Source organism: Tachysurus vachellii, chromosome 2, assembly GCF_030014155.1.
Source record: "Tachysurus vachellii isolate PV-2020 chromosome 2, HZAU_Pvac_v1, whole genome shotgun sequence".
NCBI lineage: Eukaryota > Metazoa > Chordata > Actinopteri > Siluriformes > Bagridae > Tachysurus > Tachysurus vachellii.
The window spans coordinates 31314290-31334323 of record NC_083461.1 but is presented as its reverse complement, the minus strand read 5'-3'; the positions used below and the strand labels follow the sequence as shown (position 1 = coordinate 31334323).

The window sequence follows — 20034 nt, the reverse complement described above, 5'->3', positions numbered from 1 at the left end:
AATTAACGCTGATAAATTTCACGTCTAGGATAAGCAAGTCTTTAATTTTTCCTCATCTCCATGACAAGTAGTTATAGTTTGTAGTTGAGTATCGTGTGTGAACGTGTTAGGAAACAGTTTACCTAGCTTGCAATGATTGTTTTCAAAGTAATGGGTACTTCGATCATAATGATTCTTTAGTGTCAAGAAATATAGGCGCCGACATTGCTACATGAAAATCCTAGCAGATTGTGAGGAAAGAAAAACATTTTTACCACAAAAAAATCCTTCCTCTATGACCATGCTAACAGTATAGAGGATAAACAACACCTTCCACCATGTGCTTTTATAGACAAAAGACCATGGCCACGCCCTCTTGCTTTCTACTGGTTGACAAAATCTCGTTTTGCAAATTCAGAGGTCGAAGGTCACCGAGATAAAGTCAGTGAAAAGTGAAAGTAACTGGAAGTTAATGTAGAGCTTCCATGTCCCTTTCCCCTTCAGTGAAATGGCTTTTCCACCATGCAAATATAAGGCTGATTGGACTTTCCAGGTGTCTCCCATATCGTCACAGCAATGCTGCTGGCATTTCTGGAACAAGATTTAGATTTAAAAATCTTTAGATCTGAAAATGACGTTTATATTTGATTGATTTCTAGCTGACTGAAAGTAATGGCACCCTCAACGGAATCACGATCATTAGATCACTGCATAGTTCTAGTAGGATTTGCTTGTTATGGACGGCTCATTTTATCATCTGATAACTATTGGGTTTAGGCTCAAGATGGAACATGAGGAAAGGAGGAATGAAAAAGGATCTGAGTAATTGAATTCACTCAGCTGTTGCTCTGGTGTGAAAAATTAAATGAGGGCACAAGAGAGACAAAACAATGACAAATGCGGGAAAGAGAAGAGACAGAATAAGAGAGCAGGAGTAGAGCAGCTGCTCCTTTGCATGGCTGCGCCAAAACCATTTGAATGAAGGAAAAAAATGAAAACACGCTGCACGTGGTTACCAAGCGAAGACACACGTCGTCGTGGTTACCAAGCAAGAAACGCCTCACTGTGCAAAGAAGGGGGGGAAGGAAGGTACATGCTTCTGCAAAAGTCTGCACACGATAATGATGAGGACCTATCGTCTAAAACTGCCAAAAGCACCACATTGTCATATCATCCCATTGCTTCCCATCTGTCTGTTCTATAAAATGTATAATTACTCCTGCATTCATAAATATGAATGAACATGAACAATACCACCTCTGAGACCAAAGTGAAGACAGAATAATGTACAGCTGCTGACAGCTAATTCATCACAGAGACACGGTGAGGTGGAGCTTTGTTGGAGATGAATGAGAGCTAAAGCATAATGACAGAATTTCCTTCTTACCTGTGTGTGTCCTTCTATAGGGCTACAGGTGTGTAAACTTCCAAGCACAGTCAGAGCAAAGGTCAAACCAAAGTCTACTTCCTACTACAATCCCCTGCAAAAGAACACAGAGAAAAATGAAGACAAATTAGTGCATTTCTTGGTGCATTTTATTTTTATTTTTTTGAATGACATAAATTCTTTGAAGGGTGCCAATATTTTTTTGCCTCAAAAATTCTGGTATATAAAAATCCCAAGAAATCAACACAAACCTACAAACTTACTGTAAAATTACCTGAGAACTGACATACTGATGTTTGATGTGATGGTTTTTTTGTTCATTCATTGCTAATTACAAATGATGTAAACAATGTTGAAGAAGTATTATTCGACACCACATATACCTCAAATATAATGTGATACATAAACCAAGCCTTGAGTACATGCTCTTGACATTCAAAGGACAAACGAATGATTTGAAATTGTGCGTAATCTGTAACGGAGTATAAAAAACGAACTGAAAAATTACTGGCACTGTCACATATACACTGAGGGAATTAATAAGTGTTGACAGTGCTGAAGACTCCAGATGATGATGATGATGATGATGATGATGATGATGATAATGATAATGGTGATGGTGAGGATTTTCGCTTGCTCAGTGGAGCTTTTACCCTGAAAAGCCCCATTAGACTTCACATAACGCACTGAGATGGCCATTATAATGATGTGTTATTGTGTGAGTGGTTATGTGTGTGTGAGTATATATATGTGTGTGTGTATGTGTGATGTGGCAGATGGCCTGTATATGTAAGACGCCTTTGATGACGTCCATGCCTGAATATATATGCAAGTGATAATAAATGTACGAGGCTGAGCACCGGTCAGACAAGTGTTTAAGAGGCAGATGTAAAGCTGCAAGAGTCTCTGCTCTCAATTGCATTAGTGCTCAGTGCTAAGCAGCCTGTTTTAGCTCCATTAGCATTCTGATGTCCTATCCTTCTCCTGCTCTCCCTCATCTCATCATGCATTTCTCTTCTTACATTTTTAAAGATGTACTCGCACATCTGATCCGGTGTCTTTTTGACTTTTTACCAAATGCACAATGTATTTTGTTCCTTCCCAGACACACTTCACAAAGGTTTCCCGAAGATGAAAAGGTTGAATTTAATTACAGTGCGAGTAACAAGACCCTCTGCCACACTAAGTGGACCATTTCATGATAATTAATTCTTCTGAAGCTTTAATAATTAAACACACACACACACACACACACACACACACATCTGTATTTTTTTTCAACATCTTTGTCACATCAACCAAACACACAACAGTACACCACACACTTTACCCCAGATTTTTCTTGTCTGTGCCAATCATTAAGACATTTCCAGTATTGCCTCCAACTGTGAAATTGATTTGGTGCTATTTGATCTTAGCAGCACATTAATACATGAAACAACAAGAAGGTGGACACCCTAGAGTCACCACACACACACACACACACACACACACACACAGTTTACAATCAGACAGCAGCTTCTGAAGCAGCCATCATTTCAGAACAACATTAAAAAATATATAAAACAATGTAAAACATAATAGATCGGTTAAATATATCTAAACATATATCTATTATCTAAACATAATATATCGGTTAAACTTATTTCTTCTCTTTAACTCTAATTATCTCAAGTTTTGTATATTGAACTCACGTTTCCAAAGATGAAACTTCAAGTAATTCATTGTCTTGACTACAAGTTGAAACAAAGACGAACTTCAAGTTGAGTCTCCTCACATTTTTAAGGCAGCAGCTTTTCAACCACCTTGAAATGTCTTACAGACAACAAACATCTTCAACCATAGTCTAAATTGTCAGTTTCATAAATGACTTAATGTCACTTATATTCTAATAGTGTACAATATACTTAAAATATAGTTTTGAAGAAAAGTATTGCATGTACTTACGCAAAAGCTTGAGCAAGCTTACATGTTTAAGTATATAAAAATAGCCTACTAGTGTTATAAAATGAATGCAGGTTACAATACCTAGATATCTAAGTATAAAAAAATTGTCCAATCCCGTTTATTCACACTTATCCTGCTAGCATACCAAAGGTAAAGTCAAATTTAATGTAAAATTTAAATGTAAAGTATACGTATATACAAGTATACAGAAATATAAATTAGCTTACTAGTAGAAATGCTGTACAATTTGTAGCTAATAATCATACCTGTATTTGTAGATTTTGAAAATCATCTTGTCATTAAAATTAAAACGGCTTTACAAACAACTAACTAGCTTGTCACCAAATTATCTTGCTAATAAGACTACTTTTCCAGCATTATTTAGGACACTAGCATTGTGATTTAGCAGTGGTGTAGTTCTGTTCAGCAGTAGAATACTGCAGCTGCTAGTTTGGGATTCATTCCCAGGTAAGACAATAATCCAGCAGGTAATACTGAATAAGCTAATTTCAGGCTAAAAGTTGTGAAGTATGATGACACTAATGAGCGCCCCGAGCACAATTCTTATCGAGGTTGCTTTTCAGCTAAATCCTTTATATTTCTCACTGTTAATCTCTCTATATTACTTTATTTTCAATAGTCAGCCCCGGGCTACACTTGACGAGTGTGTAAGTTACACAATTCTGTTCAGTCATCACAACGACTATAATAGTGAGGTCACACTGGAGCCTCAAGCTTTTCTTTCACAGCTTTCTCAATTTCATTATATAAAATTTTACCTCATACTCTGCTACATGAGTCGCTGATACACTAAGGTTATTCAGGAGATCAGTGCAGCATTTACAGGGCTAGTCAGTCCATTTCTATAAAGACTTACAATCCAGAACAATCATCAAAACCCACTGTTTCCTGCATCTCTACAGCATGCATGCTAATTTAATAACAGCTCCACCCTCCCGCCCCCTCATATCCATGTAATCAGATTTATTAAAATATACAAGGCAAAGCTCCTGGAACAGCAGCATTAAAATTATGATTTATACGAGTCCTGATCGACAATCTCGTAGCTCAGAACTGACATGATAGACTGTTTGCATACAAATAAATATCTTTTGTATTCCAGTTCATACAAATGCTTCAAAATGAAATCCAGGGACGTTTACCGGCGTGATCCAGGAGTCATGAATTATTTAATCACTTATCAGGTAATATAAACTAAAGCCGAAGCTGTTAAATATAAGTGTGAGTGAAATGGCGTGCCGATATATTGTTGCCCTTCTGAGAAATCCATTCTACAAACAATAGATTTAATACATATCAAACAGTATCAAACGTATATTACAATGTTTAAGATTTTTTTCAAAGCATTTTATAGCAATTTCAGGAAAATTCCTAATCTGGCACAAATATAAAAAATTTATTTCATGCAATTTTCCAGTCAGCCAATCACGAGAATGCAATTTATGCAGATATCAAGCCAAAAGATTTAGATAATGTACGTATCAAACATCACAACAAGGAATTAAATGTAATCTCAGTGGCTTTAAAGGGAGTATGATTTGAGTATATCAGAAAGTACTTATCTCTTTGGATTTTCATACACATCAGACTCTACAGTTTATAAAGAAGTTCTACAGGCAGAAATACGTTGTCGATTGGAGAGGTCAGGGGATAACGACCAGACTGGTTCAATTAGACAGAAAGTCTTTGGTAACTCAACTAACTACTATTTACAGTCATGCTGAGCAGAAAAGCATCTCAGAAGCACACAGTGGCATCTGGCAACTTAAAACTTGGTCTACAGAGTAACTTTTAAGTTATCCAACACAAGGATGTCTAAGGATTGGAGGACGCTAGTATTTTTTGAGTAACAAGCTGTAATTATTGTCTTCAAGAAAAAGTTATAAAAAACTGTTTATAGCTGGAACATACGTAATAACTCACTTTCTTATGGATCTTTTATGATATTCAATGTAACTAGGAATGGATATAAAATATGATGCGTTGCTTTTTATTTTAAGGTTTTTAATAATAATAAAATAATAATAATAATAATAATAATACATTGTCTGTACTTCAGACATATTATTAGATTACTGCTAAACATGCAAAACACTCAAAAGTAATCTTGAATACTTAACATGCAAAAATAAAATCTTTCGAAAATGAATGACTTTAGCTAACTGTAGGTTGTTTGGTCAATTTCAAACAAAAGCAAAATGCAAAGCATGAAATGCGTACGATAAAAATCCAATTGAAGATCAGAGCCTTGGTCTCTACTTAAACCAGTTAGTATACACTCATGCAGTAGCTGTCTTTCAAAACCCCCTATCTACTTACACACCTCAATCAGGGTTTGAGAAACTCGAACTCTGAGCTGTTTGGCATACTCCTAGTCATGAGTTACAAATGAGAGTTGAGCAAAACATGTGCTGTTATTTCGTCATAAAGACCTGCCAAAATTTGCATGACATAATGACAGCGGTGTGTTTTACAGCCGAACCCAGCGCGCACAAGCATAAGCTGATTGCGGGAGGGGAAAAGGAAAAAGCGCGGGTTTCCGCTGGGTTACATCAGCTAAGCGGAGGCAGAGAGTTGTGCTGTTGTCTGCCTGCACTAGTTTGCTGTAAGGCACAAATCCTGCAGCAGCCCTATCCCTTTCTTTCTCTATCACATACACACACATGCACAGAGCAGGTGGAGAAACACTGAACCATGCTCTCAGGTTAGCGCTAAACATGAGCCAAGACCTTTGCAACCTTGCAACATCGTTTACATCATTTGTAATTAGCAAGCAACTCTTTCTTTTCTTTTAAACTGTTAGGGGTTTTTCAATCCTTGATCACTAAATCCTTATCTCCATTGGCAGCCAACAGCTTAACCAAATCATCGACGTTTATCAAAATGACCGTAACAAAATATAACTCTCCACAAGAGATTTCGGTCTCATGGCATCCACACATCCATCTTACTTCATTTATTTTTTGCTAGTTGGGTCTAGCTGCAGCCAGCCGGCTGTCCAAAACCAACATCACTCATGATTTATTATTCAAAGACGAAATCCGTTGTAGCTGCACTCACAATGGATGATGAATGGGCTGCTTTAGGCACACAGTTGAAGCTAGAGTTTCTACACAGACGACCAGCGCCACAGCCACACTCATTAGTCGGTTTTGTTAAACTGCTACACGCAGAGCTTTCTGTTTCAATTTAAAGACGTTTGCCTTTCAGATTATGTTACACTAATACATCTGTTATTGTGGTCCTGTATATTGTACTTAGAACTATGTTTCAGCCAAAAGAGTAAAGGTTTTGAGCAAACATGCAATTAAAAATTTCGTTTTTAGGTCGAGGTCTCGTTTAGTTTTTAATTACGTGATAGTATCAAGTTGAAAACATCTTAAATTTCGTGTTATAAATTCATGTCTTGGATTTGATTAGTCGCAAACTAACTAACATCAACACTAGTCGTGTTGATGTTTATGTAACATTTCTAGAAGTTTCATAACTAAATCTGTAGCTTTTTGGCATGTTTTTATTGGGTGACAAGGTGAAAATTTCATCTTGTTAATTAATAAATCAAATAAAAAGTTAAGCAAACACCTGTTTGTACATAGCTGTTACACAAGCGATAACAATAATTCACTTTCTTTTGGATCTTCGACAACATTAAATTTATGTTTTTATTAAATAAATGTTTCTAATCAGAGTCTGTACACTGTGATGCTTATGTATGTCACAAATAAAATTTTAATATGAATTGTTACTAAAAAAAAGAAAATACTCATGATAACTGGAATGTCCCAGAAAACTGAGATCCCACTAGCAATATTATATAATCACATCACCCAGCTCTGGTTATACTTCAGTATTCTGAATATAAAATTATTAAAATTTATGGAGCAAGAAAGAAAGAGAGAGGAGCTGGATAGGGAAAGTGATTTTAATTATACCTGGTCATTTCCTTAAAAAAAAGGATTGATAGCACATACAAAGGATTAAAGGTAACATTAAAAAAATGAATGATGAGGAATCTGAATAGATTTCATTTAAGTTTCAATAAAAAAGACTTCAAGAAATGTCAAAAGAGGAAAAAATATAGAATTAGTCGTCAAAGTAACAATCAACAATGCTAACTCCATGCACAAGGTCCAGGTTAAAAACTCTTACTATATTATTTACTGTTGAGAAAATCTTCCTGAGGAGGACAAATATCTTTGTGAATCTAGCTACACAAAGATGGCACAATCTACAAATTGCTGCACTTTTCACACTACAGGGAGCAGCAACATCTCACTCCAATCTCAGTGTTTCAATATTAATCACATTTTCAATTAAGAAGCCACTGACTGCCAAAGCTCCACTATCAAGCATAATAGCTTCCCAAAAAAATGGTCGACTATCACTAAGCTTGCCAGATGATAAGGGACTAAGATTCTGGCCAGCAAACTTATTGTAGCAATTCAGACGAACAGAACCTCAATTAGGAGATCTCTATCTCATCCGAGTGTTAATTCTGAAGCATGCACACCCACACACTCACACACATACAGATAGTAAATCCCCCAGTGTGTAGTTAACACCTCTCCACTCATCTGTACTAAGTATCTTTAAATGGACCGATCAGACAACTGAATTATTTATGGTCTCTTTTTCTCGCTAATGCCTCTGTGGACCGGTGCTGTTTAGAGCAGACACTAACACAAGCTGATATGAGTATGGCATCCATGTGAGCACACTTTGTTAATTCTGGGTGAAAGGTTGTGTACTAGGCATGGACCAACACACAGACACACACATGCAGGTCACAACACAGCCTGTCACATCAAAATTTAGCAGTTTGCATGCCGACAGGCGGAAAATGTGCTGGGAACGCCACTGGAACTGGAGCATTGTCTTCCTCATCAAACAGGCTGTGACCCGATTACTGAAAATCGCCTCGTGCCAAAATGGCCGCCTGCAGTTACACAGTACAGGAGGGCTAGAATGTCCAAATAACAGATCGGAAATAAAAAATAACAGAGCTAACCATGGAATTAACTCCATAATAACCTTAAAGGTGTGCTTTTATTTAGTGTAACAAGTAAAATGGTATAAGCTGAACTTGAACCAGCTGTCAAATGTGTGTACAAGCAAATAACATTTTAGATTCTGCACAGTGATTGAAGTTTCTGTACATTAAAATACTTGAAACTTTTAACTATTAGCACAAACTCAACTATCTGGTTTCTTTCTGATTGTAAATAGTGTAAACTGTAAACAAACAGAAAATAAAGTGGAGACAAAAAAATGTGTTAATAAAGAGAATATTATATATAATATAATATATATATATAATATATAATTATATATATATATATATAATATAATATTATAAATAATATTAGATTAATCTAATATTAATCTGATATAATTATAGTATACAAATTGTGCCAATTTTCTGGACATTTGACAATTTCAAGTGTTAAAAAAAACATTTATACTGTTTTACATTCGTAGTGTTTTTACATATTTTCATTGTTCAAAGTAGTTATTTTTTTTACAGTGTGTGACAATGAATAAAAAAAGAAAACAATAGTAAGCATCGGTTAATCTATCAATTTAAACTATTCTATTTTAAAATAATTAAGATCTCTTTCACAATTCACAAATACAAGTGCAGGATCAAAATATAAAGTTTAGATGCCAAATTTGTTTGTCAGAGCATCAGAGTCACTTCAGTATGAGCAAGAAAAACTCATTTCTGTTTGAATTCTAAACTATTAAAAAATATGGGTTTGACTAGAATTTCCTTTAGGTAATTTTTGTTTAGAATGTTAGATTTATTTCTAATGTGTGAACCCATACCACATTTTAAATAACTACCAACAATCCCAAAACAATATGGATGTTTTGGGAGTCTGTTAAAAATAAAGCGATATGCTTTATCATCATGGTTTTTTATTATCATCATCCACACAATAAGTACATCGGTTTCACCTTCTGGGAGACGTTATAAGGAAAAGGGAAGTAAACTAATGAATAACGATCCCGTAGACTGATAAACTAGACATTATAATGACAGCTCCAGCCAAAGCCTCATATCATATTTGCATTTCATTTTTTTGTGAATAAAATTATTCATTCAATATCAGTAACCTCTATAGCCTGGTGTGGATTGTGATGGATCTGGAGCATAACACAGGATCACTGGGTGTGAGACATGAATACAACCTAAGCACGCCTAAGGGCAATGTAGCATAGCTGGTCCATCTACCACATGTTTTTAGGAGGTGGGAGGAGGTCAGAGAACATGGAGAACATTCCAAACTCCATACAGACAGTAACCTGAGCTTGGGATTTGATCTGCAGACCCAACTGTTAAAAACTGCGTATGTTATGGATGTTGTATATTAAGATTTTTTTTTTTTTGGAGAAAGCTTTTGAATCAGCTTATGACACAAGCATATATATAAATCAATGTAATGAACAACACTTTCAAAACGCGGCTTTTTAACAAGGTGTTACAGACATGTGTCCCCAGCGTTCCCCGCATAACTTACATCCCTGATACCTTTTGGAGACATGCGTCCCCAGCGTCTGCACATAACTTACGCCCCTGCTTCTTGTCAGAGACGTGCGTCCCCAGCGTCCCAGCATAAGTTACGTCTAGTTTTTAAGGGTTAAATGGGAGTTGAACTCTGCATGGAGTTAATTACACACTGCTGGCTTAAACAAAGTCAAGCTTGCAGACCAGAGCATGCCCTTTTTATGTCATGTATGTGTTGCAGGAAATGGCTGGCTAAGGTTAAGGGTAGCAATGGGTTATACTTACAACAGGTCATTCATTCCTTCATTTCCTTAAATTAAGTAATTATGTAAATGGGAATGTGTTTTCAGTTTGCAACAATGGAATGGAAATAATAAGGCTAGTCTTGCAAGCTGAACGCATCTGAATGCGCAACCCTGTTCCTCCATTATACCCGCCTTGCCTCCACTGCAGCGCCATACATCCTGCTCGACTTCCATGTCACATTACACAGCTTCTAATGTATGGAAATGGGGAACAGGGTGACAGAGGATGTAATGTATGGGGATAACTAAACGGCATTCACACGTATACACACACACACACACATACTTGTTTAAAAAAATCAATGAATTAGGGCAAGTGTACAAAGCTCTTAAGACTGGTCTTGGCTGTTATGGGGCTGAGGTCAGACTTACTGTTGAAAATCTTGATGAAACGTCCTTGATGAAAATCTCTTATTAGTGGATTGAGAATAATGTAAATAATGGCACCCAGAATGTATCGTTTAGGTAATGTATAGCTTGGTCTTATCTTTTGAAATTGTGTGATAAATAAATCAATCTACTTAAACCTATATGTACATAAGCTAGCCGGACAACAAATTAGTGATTTTTTTTATATAACCAGATGATCAAGCTGAGGTTGTTTCAGTTCTACTTTACATGCAAAATGTGTAAGGTCTGAACAAGTCATAAAGTAATTATCTAGCCCTCCTTGCAAAGTGATAGCTCTAATGTGCTGCTAGGCTTATGTACCGGATGTCCAGAAACCTAATCATCTAGGCCAAAAAAATACAGTATAAAATGTAATATAATAAAGTATGCCAAGCTAGACACAGGCAAGGATATTAGGACATGAGGAATGACACAGACAATCGTTATCACCCTTTTCTGAGCAAGGGTGTGTGTGAGGTGGAACATTAAAGATGTTATACATGTCTAGTTAGTGTATTTATTTCTCTTGGCTCGGTCTGAGTGCTTGTTGTCATATGATGGCTTTACGTTACACTTTATTCGTATGAATTTAACATCTGTAAGGAGTTTAGGAGTTAAGATTCAACAATGTATTTGAAACCATTATTTTTTTTTCTTACTTTGTTGGTTGAACGAGAATAATCCCCTGTGATACCCTGTGCGTTTCTACGAAAGAGTCTAATGTCTAATGAGCCTGGAATAGAGAGTTCATAGGGCCAGATCTGTGTATCACTTGTATGATGAGCATGACAGAACACTGAGACAACTCAATTTCATACAGCATGTGTAAAATTATCGGGAACAGCAGGTGAAGCACCAAAATAGGTCACAAACCCTAGCTGGATTGTCACCTAGTCAGTGGAAGAGGAGATCAAATTGAAATGAACACTGTGCCTGGTGGAATCTGTGCCTGACAAGATGGTCACTGTTATTAAACATTAGAGAAAAAAATGGCACGTTTTGACTGGAAACGCAGTGTTTTGTCTAAGTTAATTTCATTTAGGTTATGACTTTTATCATGCCATGTGTGAGAGGGAGCTTATGTAAGAGTAAAGGCCAAGTCATAAAACCCCCTTATTGTCGAATTGACTCAATGCGAATTTCAATTAAAACTCTTTGAACCCCATCATCCAGAGTCATTCTCATTCTCCGTCTCATTTGAAGGGAGAAAATGAGAACGTTACCTATCCATAATCTCTCTACAAAAGTGTGAGCACAAAATAGTAAGACAGATAACAGTGTCAGAAACCAATAGAGCAGGAAAAAAAACCCGCTAAAAATGGAGTTGAACCGATTGTGTGTGTGTCAGAGCACATATTGAATGTGTGTGTATGCCTTTTTCATGAATGCGTGCGTGTTCAGAGCCTATATGTGAGGCTACACAAAGTACTCAAATTATATCAGTGTTAAATGTTAAAAGCAACAATAGAGATACATTAAGTAGGTGAGTGAGTAAATGAATGAATGAATGAATGAATGAATGAACTGAGAAATAAAGTAAACAATTGGATGACAGCACAAATCTATAACAGAAAAAGAAAAAAACATACTCTCCCACAAAACACACACACACACACTATTGCACCCTGGAGTGCTGAGTGATTTAGACGATCGATGAAGCAACCAAGCAATGACACCTCTTAATATGTGTGTGTGTGTGTGTGTTTGTGTGTATGTAAACTGCACCTTGAAATGTGAAGTTATTTTTGAATGACCAGTAATTCATGTGTGAAGTATCAAATAAATGATTTCCATTCACAGCGGTGTGTGTGTGTGTGTGTGTGTGTGTGTGTGTGTGTGTGTGTGTGTGTGTGTGCGTGTACAGGAGCCTGGCATTAACATAATGACACTCCTCTCGCTATGAAGTGTGTCTCCTCTCACTCCCTGCCTTGCAGTTACATCCAAAATGCAGTGGAGGAGAAAATCATGCAGGTGACGTGCATGCAGCTGATGCTTTCAGGGGAAAAAAAACTCTTTAGCGACATGAACACAGCCTGCATTTTCAATCAGCTTGTTCCCTTTTGACCCCCTATAAATTACAAAGAGATTCCAGTCACCCGTGAGCTGTGCATAATCAGAAATATTTGCAGTCAAGGACATGATTCCACCTATCGAGGTCAGCGTTCCTGGTAAGTTCGAGCACAATGCATGTTTGAGCCGCAACACAGACAAAGAGCTTTTCATAGACTGAGAGAAAGGGATATACAGACTCGACAAATTCCTGTTCTGCTAGCAGGAGACAACAGATAGCAGGAAGTGAAGCTTGGGTGATGATTTTTGTTCCTTTGCAAGAGATTATTGTGGGGGGGGGGAAAATCCAAGCATTTTAAACCAGGTTATACAAAGAGCTCTTGAAATTCCATCAAATTGCTCCAGAGTGGTGCGGAAAGTGTAGAGATAATCAGATGAAAAATGAAATAAGAGATATAAAAGGTAGATCCTGGATAAAAAATAAAGAAAAAATAGTGATCATTTCCAGTAACCTTCACCACCCCCTGACCCCCCACTCCCCTTTTAAAGAGGATGAGCTCGGAGGCTGTGCAGATCATATCGAGTAAGGGAGGTGTGTGTGTGTGTGTGTGTGTGTGTGTGTGTGTGTGTGTGTGTGTGTGTGTGTGTGTGTGTCTGTGTCTGTGTGTGTCATTGTGTACGCGTGTGTTTCCAATAAACTCAGAAGGTTCTGGTGTGCATCAAGAGTGATGGTGTTGGAGACAAGGATTGACAAGTGTGTGTGAACCCCAGAAATGGGCCAGAAGGGGTCAAGAGAGGCACAGAGGTTTTAACAATGCCCTCATTCAACACTACAGGCAAAATTTGACATAGGGTTTCATAGAGACACAGAGCTCTCTGTGTGTGTGTGTGTGTGTGTATGTGTGTGTGTGTGTGTGTGTGTGTGTGTAAGTCATACAGGACCAAAGCAAGAGCCTGCTCACATTGGGCTTCTAATGGGTAATTTAATTCCTCCATTACTGCTCTGACCCGAGGTCAAACACGCACCAGCAGACCCTCGACTGCAGGATGTGTTTGATTCCAAATATAAACAGGAGTTTACGTTACATTGCAGAGTTTAAACCGTAGAAGGAAGTGAGGTCATGTAGCTCATGATCGTACACGTGTACGATACGACATTTCCAAAAAGGTCAAGTTGTGCAGAATAGATTCTAATTCTGCTTTTTCATAAATAACAGATAAACACCTTAAGATAAACTGAACAGAGTTTGTATTAGGTGTGCAAACCAAGATGCAGTATAAAATGCTTTAGGCGCTGCCTTAAAAAATGACAAATGAACAGAGCATTAAAAGAAGCACAATATGGCACAATATATATATATATATATATATATATATATATATATATATATATATATATATATATATATATATATACAGTATAGAAACAATGCGTTTTGTGATCCTGAGGCTAATCGGTTGGTTTGGTGCAGTATATTTGTTATTCCTATGAGAAGTTAGCAATTGTATGTGATTTGGAAAACAAAAGAGAAAAAGAGCAAGATATTTTTTGCTGACTCAACATTTTCCAGTGACGTTCACTAAAAAAGAAACATAGACGCAATGGAGAATATGTGCAACTCAGAGTACCAGAATGCAATGCAGTTATACTTCACAGCCACTCCAGAGATTTGGCTAGGCTACATACCGATCTACAAGATGACTAGAACAATGGTGTTGAATAAATAATGAGACTGAAATCTAAAGCTTTGAAATCTGATCTGTTTGAGCAGAGTGTACAGATGAGGAGGTCAAAGAGACGACAAACTAACTAAGACCTAAGGCACTGCTCCATTGTTCTCTTAAGACATCAAGACTTCGAGTGTCATCGGTAGTACTGTTAGCAGGTAGTCGACTGGCATTGTGGCTGATGTGGGAAAAGCTTAAGCAAAGCAAAAAAAATCACTGACAGTCATCGACATGTCAGTGAAATTAGTTTAAACTCTTTACAACATAAATCTTGAACACCACATAACGAATGTTAATGTTAAAAATTTATAAGCAAGTCGTTAAGGGTAGGTGTACCTTTAAAAAATACAAATGAGACTTCGGGTTTCCTAAATGAAGCTGCTGTGGCACTTCAATTCTGACATCTCATTCTTTTCCATCTCAACTTAAATGTGCTTCTGATGGAGCATTTTAGAGAATGCACAATGAATAACACAAAACGAGGGAAAAGTAGCCAGGCGTAAAATTGGACAGCTAACAGCCATCGCTCTGTATCACCTCTCTGCCTCATCCCTCCATCCAGGCACACCTCTTCAAGCAGAGGACATGAAAGACACAAGGCAGAGGGAAGATGAAACACCAGGAAATTATTAAAGTAGGGATGAATATAGATGCAGACAGTTTAGAGCAAAGCTAGACTTGAGAGAAATCTCTCATAGAAAATGTACCGCTCCAATTCAGTGCAAGAAATAAAAGTGATTTAGCTGTAATCCTTAAAACAGATGTCAGAGTATATTTTATGTTTCATTGTAAATGGCACCTTGGAAAATGCATGGCGTTCATCAGAATGGCTGTGAAAATTGACAGGTTGAGCAAAAATTTGGATTTCAGCACTTAAATGACAATGTCCCAGGCTTCCACAGTGGCTAGGGAAGTACTCCCCAGTGCAGAGATTAGTGTCAGTTTTATATTAGATTTTAACTAAGCATACCAAAGATGGCTGCTACACGTGTGCTGCTATTTACTGTATTTGGCAATGTTGTTAAGCTGTTGTGGAAGGAGCACAATGACTTGATTTGCCTTGCACCTCCAACTGTTGGCAGTTTGAGTCATGCCTCTGCCATGTGCGCATGGAGTTTGCTTCAGGGGTTTCCTCTTGGTGATCTAGTTTTCTCCCCATTCCAGGGACATGTATTGTAGCCTGATTAGTTTCTGTAATGTGTGCATGTGTGTGTAAGTGTGTGTCCAATTGTGCCTTGTGATGGGTGGGCCAGCCTCCTCCAGCCTGGTGCTCCAAGTCAACTAGGGCTGACTCCAGGTCCTACATTGTGCAATACCAATGTATCACTAGACATCACACTAGTATATCACAATACCAGCAGTGTACTAAACAAATCTTACTTCCACATTTTTATATACAGTGCAATTATACTAAATCTTCACTAAGTATTTATATTTTGGTCAGGATCTCGGCAAATCTGGGTATATGGTTTATTGGTATATTCCATGAGGAATACCATATACCAAGCAACCTCCTGTTAAATTTCATTCTATGTAATTTAACAGGAGGTTGCTTGGTATATGGTATTCCTCATGGAATATACCAATAAACCATATTGGTATATGGTCAATGAACTTGTACACTGTATTTGAATACCAGTCCGCAGCAAAGTCCCAGAACGGCTAGCAAAATATGTGGAAATCTTTTGTTCTGAAATTGGTCCTTGAAAAGGTTCATCATTTGCCAGTGGGGCAGTGTACTCTAAGTTACCAGTTATCAGTTCTTACATCTTTCAAAATAGTACCCATTAGGGATAAACCAATACACTTTGCAAAACTGTTGTAAACTTGATTTTCAAATTTATTTCAGTTTGTAGCTTTGGTTACTTGGGGGTTCTCTAGATGGTTACTGGTTGTAGCATTCTAAAGAGGTTCTACTGAGAGCACTCCTAGAATAAAGATTCTATCAGGCATCCTATGAGACACACCATCCCAGCACTGCAGTACCTTTTTGCCTACTTTCTCTGATTTTGTATTTGGGAAACTGCTCTTTTGACCATTTTCATGGCTTTCTTAACTCTTGTCATCGTCACAGTCAAGATGCCATACATAAAAATATTATATTTTTCTCATACTACCAATAAAAGGACATAATGATATAAAGGCAGCATCACACTACCATGTAGTGACATTAGCACAATCTACAGTTTTTTGTTCTTGCATGATTGGATCATCAAATGAATGCAGCATCCACCTTGAGTATGCATTGTTAAAACACAGAAAAACATTAGGTTATATGTGGAATCCTACCACAGCAGGTTCCTGTATTAAGGTAGAATTCTTAATCATCACCAGAACCATGGAGAAGCCTTTCTGCTAAGAATATACATCTGTTCCTGTTAGCGCTGTTCACTTTCACAATGCACTTCAAAGCCACTGTTGTGTTCTTCAACCCTCGTGGCCAGAGTCTTCAAGGACACAGACTAACTGCTTTCTGCTCTTTTACTCATCTGTGGCCAAGTGCCCAAACAACCAATCTGCCCACATGGTCAAGTATTTGTTGAGTGTTGTAGAACTTGAGCATGCAACACAGGCTGAAGGCCGTTCTGTTAGTCCTTGCTTGTTAAGATTCCCACCATAACCTCAGAGAAGAGTACTCTACTCCCACCACAAACAGGCCAGCTGTTATCAGTGTTTGCATACCAAAGACTTGTTCTGCCATGACTTGAGTTACTGCAGCTGTGATACCTGCTGGTATCGGTACCTCATTCTGGGGGAATGTGGTCACTTTTGTCTGGTCAGTGACAGGTAAAGTTTGGCTAAGCAATAACAATGGTCAAGATAAGACTGAAGAAACTCAGAGCTTTGATGAGAAAGAGAGAGAATTATCTTGGTTAAGATAAACACTGGCATTCAGAGGGATGTAGAGAGATTTTCTCTGGATCTACTGTTCCTTTTCTTTCAGTGAGAATGGTTTGTTAGGGATTGTTTAGATAGCTAATGGCTATAGCTTTCTAAAGGCGTTCTACTTTTTGAAACCTACTATTGCATTGTTATAAACAAAAACCTTGAGTGTATTCCCACAGAACAAAGATCCCATTAGTGTACTATAGAACTTTTTTCCTATTCACCACACAATATTTCTGTTTATCGGTTATCCAGATCACATGAGGAGGTGAGGATGTGATGGTTCAGTGGTTAAGGCTTCAGGTTACTGATCAGAAACTCAGTGGTTCTAGCTCACAATCTGCTGAAACAAGGCCCTTGAGAAAGGCTCTTAACCTCAGCTGTTCCAGGGGCGCTGTACTATGGCTGACCCTGCGCTCTGACCCCAGGGCTCATAATAACCTGAGATATGCAAAAACTTAAAGCATTTCACTGCATGTCGTACTCTGTATGTGTACGTGACAAATAAAATTTGAATGTGACATTACTTGACATAAGCCATGTGAGAAATTCACAATTTCTGAATTAGCAGTGAAGGTGCTTGTTATCATGCCTTGTAATGAACCACATCATTTACTGCCATGGTTACTGATTTCAAAGGGTAGAGTATCAGACATATTTAATGTTTTATTTTTTATTTTTAATCTTTATTCTACCCTCTGAAACTTTTGTTGTGGGGTTTTATTCTTGAGTTTATGCTACATTATTCTCATGTTGTCTATTATACTATGGAATGCTCCCTTGTGAAACTTTTACACTGTAATAACTGCTATATTAACAGAGATTTCTTAACTCATACAAAAAAGATACAAAAAAAGCAAAGCAAGGACAACTTGTGTAATTAGTGCCATAATACGTCTACTACTGATATTAGTAGTATTGCTATAAGTTTTGCAAGTTGTGTAGTTTTCTTACAAAATTAAGGTATGTATGGTCAATGGGTTAGTGGCTGGGCGTTAGTGACTCTTTTAATATATCCTTCCTGATCCCATTCAAATACTTTATGAGTGAATTATGATGGCCATTGTGAATCAATCTACTCCTTCTCTAGCTGTAAGTGTTTTTATTTGTGTTAGTATTTGGGATGCTTTTGAATGGATACCTGCCAATGACTATAACTTTTGTTAAAACACTAATACACTAACCTAAATGATATATTATACCATTCTTCTTTATATTAATCTTCTTCTCCTACTTTCAGCTTACTAAATTCTAAATTTCCTCATTTAAAAGTTTACACATATCAAGCCACCCCTATGTTTGTGCGCACCATAAGCTCATGTGACCGGTTATTAGGTAATGTTTTGCTTATGGCCTCAGATGATGGGGCAGATGGAGAACATTTAGCTGGTCACTACAAATCGTCCACTGACAGAGATGGATTGTGGTTAGGTTCTAACTGCTACATAATTTATACATTTCCTCTCTACTGTCCTAATATTTACTTTGGGGAAACGTGTGGAGTTACTGAATTAAATTTCTGTGAAAGTGGAAAGGAAATGTCTCTCACCTTGTGGTTACCTATGATGCCTGAAGTGCATGCGACTGCATTATTCCAGCTGTTTAACCCCTTAAAGCCCTATTCTAAATTATTTAGTGACTGCACTGAAATAAATGGGAGAGGAGAGTAGTTATGGGATTGAGGAATGGATCTGCCAGTTTATCCAAGGGGTTAACTGTTGTGATAAACCCTGACCAGTGTCACCGACAGAGGTGAATCACCAATGGTCAGCTGGAGCTACAAGTCTTTCGGTGGATATATCGAAACGAGTGTGTCCAATTTTATTCAGAAAGGTCTAATGTGGGTGCATTCCACTCAAGCACTAACCACACCTGGTTCCACCTGTTTATTTAGTTGAACTTGGCATTCAGTCTACACAACTGTGGATTCTACTTGGTTAAAAAACATCCACACCCACAACCTTTTCCGGATAAGACCAGACACCACAGCTGTAGCAGAACCGATCGACATATGGAAATTTTTTTATTATTTTTTTTAAACATTAGCAATTCAAGAATTCTGTTGCAGACCTTCATACAATTATGTGAATTATTTCAACTTTAAGCCAGCTCAATAGGGACAGAATTTATTTTTTAGACTTTTCAAATGATTAGTTAATTGATGATATGGCTTATTAAAAAAAGTTACTGATAAAAAGAGAATTTTAAAAGGAATTTCTGCTGATTGGACTCTTCGGTTTCAAAACAAATGTGCTCAGAATGATAACATGAATAAATAACATGAAATGCCACTACAAAGCAAAACATAACCATTTCAAATTGTCTTAAGTCAGATAAATGACTAACATTAAGGTTGAGTAATGTCTGTTATTATAGTGATGCTATTAATCAGAACAAAGTCATGCAGGCTTAAACCTTTATCCAGGACCAAAAACATGTTAAGTCACTACATCTCTAGATTAATTGCACTGTACACTGGTTCATACTGTTAAACATGATTATGTTTGCTAGACAGTGAAAGCATCCTCCTGTAGGTAAATGTATTAAATATGAAATAGCTCTTGCTTTTATGTTTATTACCCCGAGAGCTAAACTGCATGACAGATAAGCAAACCCCCCGAGGGGCAGGAACATTCTGAGCTGAAATAACAAACAGCATGTTTAATGTGGCAATGCAACAGTCTGTAAAAAGTACTCTAGCATAGAGATATAACGGTGAGGAGGGGGAAAACAGAACTGATTTGGGCTTTGGGGTGTCAGTTTTTAATCAAAACAAACGGCAGCATGTTGTTTGCAAAACACAGTGCAGACCTTACTTCCTTCTTTCCTTCTATCTCTCTGTATTTCTCTCTGTTACTCTCGGCTGTTGAGTC

General features: G+C 37.3%; 1 protein-coding gene across 8 annotated transcripts in view; it reads right to left on the bottom strand.

Annotated features, from left to right (window-relative positions):
- The window catches only part of LOC132841763 (adhesion G protein-coupled receptor L3-like), a 276039-nt gene that overhangs the window by 233612 nt on the left and 22393 nt on the right, over positions 1-20034 (bottom strand). For 7 of the 8 annotated variants that reach the window (XM_060864273.1, XM_060864276.1, XM_060864278.1 and 4 more), the window contains exon 2: positions 1367-1460. The exons of the other annotated variant lie outside the window; for it this stretch is intronic. The gene's annotated coding sequence lies outside the window, so the exon portion shown is untranslated. The remainder of the gene's footprint in view (positions 1-1366; positions 1461-20034) is intronic. 8 annotated transcript variants of the gene reach the window in all.